This window comes from Poecilia latipinna, unplaced genomic scaffold (assembly GCF_001443285.1).
Source record: "Poecilia latipinna isolate Pla-1442-1.1 unplaced genomic scaffold, P_latipinna-1.0 Scaffold2403, whole genome shotgun sequence".
NCBI classification, from domain to species: domain Eukaryota; kingdom Metazoa; phylum Chordata; class Actinopteri; order Cyprinodontiformes; family Poeciliidae; genus Poecilia; species Poecilia latipinna.
This window is the reverse complement of record NW_015115019.1, coordinates 84,906-90,709: the sequence shown is the minus strand read 5'-3', so window position 1 is coordinate 90,709 and position 5,804 is coordinate 84,906. Positions and strand designations below refer to the sequence as shown.

Below are 5,804 nucleotides of genomic sequence, written 5' to 3'. Positions count from 1 at the left end.
AATCCAAGCTACTTTACTTCAATTGCCAATTGGCAGTTCTATGGCGTAATGCACATGTGTCAAACTCAAGGCCCGCGGGCCACATGTGGCCCCCGAGCATTTTATAGGCCATAGAAACTCAAATGTAATATTTAAAACTTCAATACATAAAATCAGTTATTTAACAATATAAGGTGGTGTTTAATTTATTTTTAACATTGTATTTTTATACATTTATGCTAGAGGTGCCCAAGTCTAGTTTTCCAGAGCTACCATCTGCAGCTTTAGATGCATTCCTTCTCTAACACACCTGGACCATTGACTCATTATAAGCCTCTACAGAACTGAATGAGGGAAGTCAACCTTTTGTCTGCTGTGTGTTTTAGCAGGGATGCACTCCTGATTTATACCGTCAATGTGGCCCATTGAGGGGCGCCAATATGCTGAAGTGGCCCTGGGTGAAATTGAGTTTGACACCCCTGCTTTACATGCACCAATCTGGTTCCTGTGTGGGTTCTGTTTCAGACTGCAGAGGCGATCGTTATGGGCCCGACTGCGCAGAGACCTGCGAGTGTAAGAATGGGGCGCAGTGCGACCGACGCAACGGCCGCTGTCTCTGTGTCCACAGCTGGATCGGACTCTCCTGTCAGGAAGGTACGCCACTGACCAACACTCACACTCTAGGCAGACAGCAGGTGAGTCAGAAGCAAAGGATGTACCCCTGCTGACTTGGTGAAATCAGAGTAGATGAGCAGAGTTGGGTGCTGACAGTGTTCAGGCTCCATCTGCGTGGGGCAGAAGTGCAGACACTGCACCTAAAGTTGCTGTGGTTTCTTTTGTTTTGATCAGAAGCGAGTGCCGGACTCACAGCTCCTGTTTTTGTGCCCTTCCCCACACACTCAGGTGGACCCCCACTCTACAGCTATGGAAGCAGCAGAGCGGACTCGCAGCACAACTCATTATAACAGCTCCACGGAGCTGGAAAACTGAAACTGGGACAGACGGACGATGAAATGAAAAAGTCTGACAAGATGCAGCAGCAGCAGCCATAGAGACTCTCTGAAGAGAAGTGCAGCTGAAAACAAGGTTGCATCCTGGATCTGTGGAATAACGGTGACAATATTTCCCCAAGCAGATTGCAGCGTCAGGACATTGTTGCCTTCAGTGGGCTTCCAGTGATGTCTTTTAACATAAGTTTTCACAGGTACTGTACATCAACCTTCCCAGAAGTCAATGAACGTGAGGCAGCAGTTTTTAGTAAAACAGCAGTATTTACACACCCCAGACTTTTTCCACATTCTGTCACTTTATTACCACAAGCCATAGATTTATGCAATAGATCAATACAATACGGTGTTCATTTGTGTTCAGTCTGAGTTAATACTCTAACTCAGGGTGGGATGCGTTAAAGTTTTAATGTTCAGCTGTAATTGAAACATGTCTTGCTGCAGTTACAGCTGCAAGTCAGCTTTGCACATAGAGACACAAACCCTGATTTGTTGGAGCGAGAACATCTATGAAGATCAGTTTTCAAGTGCTGACAGTTTCTAAATTGATTTTAGATCTGGAGTTTGACTAGGCTATTCTAACACATGAATATGCTTTGATCAAAACTGGTCTTGTTTGAAGGTGAACCTGCACACATTTCTCATCTAAAAGAGGAACTTCAACAAATTCAAATGTTGGTAATTAATCAGCAAATTAGGAAAAAAAAAATATGGATAATTGGAAATAACTCATACCACTAGATGGCAGCGATATGATTCAAATACCAGTTTTTGTTTATGCGGAAAATGCAACGATCAGCAGCAGTGGGATTTCTACATCTGGGCTCCATTAACAGCAACAGTCTACCAGAGACTAAACCTCTCCATAAATTCACTGCTGACCTGCCTGCTGTGTTCCTCCTTCTCTCATAATACTCTAATAAATATCTAAAGCCTTCACAGGACAGCTTATGCTAAATTACAGAAGTTGACTCAATTTATTAGATTACTTCTAAAAGCAACGTGTTGCACTGCAAATCATTTAGAGTTGCAGTATATTGAAACTTGTGGTTGTAATCTGACAAAATGTGGAAACGTTAGATATGAATACTTTTGCAAGGCCCTTTACGTACCTCAGTCAAATAATGTGATACTCCAGTTCACTAAATGTTGGACGTCTGAGTTCTTTCTATTTGAGTGACATTAAATGAAGCAGCATTCACGGTCAAATCTGACAAACTTTGCTCTTTATTCTAACAGATTTTGTGTATAAATGGTTTTGTATTTATATTTTATATGGTTGTTTTTACAGCTGAACAAGGTGAGAAATAAAGACGCACACTCAGGGTTGGTTTCCCATTCTTCTCTTTTTATCATTACTTCGTTTAAAGATCAAAGCTGTACATCCTGTCTAAGTTTCAGATTCAAGCACAGTGCAGATAGCAACGCCTGCGAAAAAGAAAAAAACTCTAAATAAAAAGAGAAAAAGGCAGAGGTGATCACAACCAGAAGTATGTACACAAAAGTCAGTATGTACAGAAGGTACCAGGCTCCCACTGCATCGTCTTCAGAGTGAATTCGGTACAATGCTGCACTGGAGCATTCCTCAAAATGCCCACGCAACACAAATTCTTTGTTTTGGTCTTTTTTTTTTTGTTTGTTTGTTTTTTAAACTCCATACAATACTGACAGCATAATGCAGCATGATGGAAAATAAAAATAACAGCTCTTATAACTTTCTCTATGGCATTAAAGGCTAAAACATAAAAATATATTCTCTGTTTGACTGAAGCTCCGTCCATTCGTGGATCTTTTACAAACTGTCAGAACAGGAAACATGATCAAACTAGGAACACTTAAAGCATTCATTTTCCCTGCACAGATGAGGATACCACACACACACACACACACACAGGCCTCAAACATGAAGTTATTCTGACAATGTCCAGTTAGGAGTAACGGCGATGGGCCATTAAGATGCACAGCGTTGCAGTTCAAAGGAAAACAAACAATAACTGAGACGTGTTTATTTTAGTTCTTGGCAAAAGAAGATGGACACCACTGTGACCTCCAGTCTCTGAAAATGATGCTAAACTGAGGAAACTACTGGATTATATTAACTAGAAAAAAACCCAATCAATGCTCATTTAGAGGAGGGGATTTGATAAGTGCATCAATGTGGCTCCTTCCATAAATAAGATCAGAAAATTAATCTGAAATTTGGGTTTTCACTCTAACTCAATGCAAAAAAAAAAAAAATCCAAAAAACGTCATCACAAAGAATCAGGGAGTCCTGAGGCAAAATAATATTTTCTTCTTACTGACTCTGTTCAGAAAAGTGCAAACCAGACCAGTGACCTCCAGGAGTCCTGCTTGCTGCAGGGAAATGTGCAAACTCGACACTTTCATTATTTATTCTTTACTAAAGAGTTGCACACCTAGAGGTTAGTTGGCTCCATTGAAGTAAACCATCAGAACTGCAAGAATCATCTGCATAAGCCCTTTAGTTTCTACTGGTTTGTTCTGAGAACTGTAAACGTCGCAGCCCCTCCCTACAGCCCTCAGCCTCACATTAAACTGCGAGTTTCCCCGTTTTATAGTTTGGTTTTGATCCGGTCCGGTGTGTTAAATGGCTCCGAATCAATTCATCCCTCTGCGCATTTGTGCAGTAAAACTTTATTAAGTCTTGCTTGTAAATAATTTTATTTAACTATGTGTGAACTTTGGATTATGATTCTGATCTGCATTTGGGCAACTTGACAACTTCTGATCAAACATCTGGTAATATTTTATTGCTCTGTCTCAGCAGGGAGCTACATTCAGAACACGCTCAACCCCTTTAACTCTGTTCTGAGAATAAACGCAGAACATATTGACATCTTTTGGTAAAGATCTGAGGTTCTGCAGATTGACTTATTTTTATGAACCTTAGTTTCTGAGAGTAGAACTGTTTTTACATTTTATTACATGACCCAGCCTTGTATAATATTACATTTATCTTGAACAATAGCCTCAGACTTCAGGTAGTGTTTTTAGCGCTCTTTTATTCTGTGGATGAAACAGACTGATGCGTTAATTAAGGAGCTTTAATGATGCTGGCAGGTAAATTTCTGCTTCTGTGATAAACCAGCTGTTCTCTCCTGGGATCCGGTCTTTATGCTGGGCTAAGCTGATGGTCAAGTTTGGCAGAAAATATTAAAGTGGTGTCAGTCTCACGTTTCAGCAAGAAAGAAAATAAATGTTTTCTTTTTTTTTATTTCCTGAAATGTCACATTTTCCCTTTTAAAGTCTCAGACTTTTTCTCCGCTCCCTGCAGATGAAAACATCAAGACACAGGAACTCCACAGATAAATCAACTTACTTTTCTTTTTTTTTTTGTTTTTTTTTTCCAGAGAAAACAGCGTCGGCTTTTGCCTGTTTTATTTACTCAGACAGAAGATACGACAAATTGGACTAAAACGTGGATCAATTATTACAGCAGGCTAAAGAGCAGGGCTGATTATTGGTCCCCTGCTACCACACACACACATACACACACCTTAAATCAGTTTACTAAACACTCAAAGAAAAAAAAAAGTTACATCTCATCCACTCTGATTATCCCTTCAATTGTATCTGAGAAGCTATAACATCTCTATGATTATCGCTAATGTGAAAGTGTTTTTTTTTTTTTTTTTTTATCTGCACTGTTTGTTGTTTTATTTTATTTTATTTTTTTTTTGTAGTTTTCTGTTAACAGTTTATGAGCTGCAAAGATTTATGTACACGATTTTCTAAGCTGGGAAGCGTCATCTTGTTCCTCCCCGTTGGCAGAAGTGTCGCATGCGATCTGCTTGTGCTTCAGTCGCGGTAAGAGAGCACCTGAAGGACAAACGGCGATGACATCTGCACCGAGTCTGTGCGATCGGGTCGTCTGCTGCTTTAACTGAACCGTACCGACCCGGAAGCACCGAGCCGCACTACTTAACGCATTCTGCGTATGAAGGGGCGTATTGATAACCACTTTAAGAGTTTGGTCAGGTAGAGATAAATATGAAGTAGAGTCCATCCCATAAATAGGTATACTGAGCCGGACAGCACATGCTTAAAGATGACTCAAAAACCTTGCAGGAAGTGAAAGTGTGTCAGCTAAAAAGAGATGAAGAAGATCTTTGGCTCGAGCCATGCTAAAAAGAAAAACAAAAAAACAAACAAAAAACAATGAAATAAACACTAAAGACTATTTGTTGCAACCTCCCAAACACCAATGCACACATGAAACCACCTTCTTCGTTCCCTGAGCTACTGCCGCCCACTGATTAACTGGGACACGTGCCTCCCTCCTCCCACTCCCACCAGTCGAGCCTTAGCTGGGGACAAAGTGGGTGGGGATGTGGGGGGTGGGCAGCCAGCCAAAGCGGAGGGCCGCCTACCTACGCTGAAGCCTGAAGCACAGTACGATGGAAGTGGAAATAAGGCAAATACTTGAACAGAACTTGACCAAAGACAGGTTTTGGTGAGACGTGATCGCTCCCTGTGAAGCCTCTAAGACAGGGCCGGGGNTTTTAGATTAATCTCAAAACTAGTATTTCTAGCAAATGTTAAACTTTTCAATCTCAGATTTCCAATTTTTTCAGGAAAATTTCTTAGATTCATCTAAAATTTTCAGATTATTTTCCTAGCAAATGTTCAACTTTTCAAGCTCAGAAATGTCAGATTTTTTTCATAGAAAATCTCTCAGATTATTCTCATATTTTCAGACTTTTTGGAGGAAACGTACTCCTGACTATAATGGCTCTAATACGTCGTCGTGCTCGTTACCTTTTGCATCTGTTTGTCCAACGGATCGCCACCTTCCTC

The 5,804-nt window shown here is 40.6% G+C and overlaps 1 long non-coding RNA gene across 1 annotated transcript; it reads left to right on the top strand.

The window, feature by feature from the left end:
* The first annotated feature begins 430 nt into the window (after positions 1 to 430).
* On the top strand, positions 431 to 5,143 carry LOC106937660 (uncharacterized). Its single transcript, XR_001422434.1, has 2 exons — positions 431 to 633; positions 883 to 5,143. It is a non-coding gene; the product is annotated as an uncharacterized LOC106937660 (long non-coding RNA).
* Positions 5,144 to 5,804: the final 661 nt, after the last annotated feature.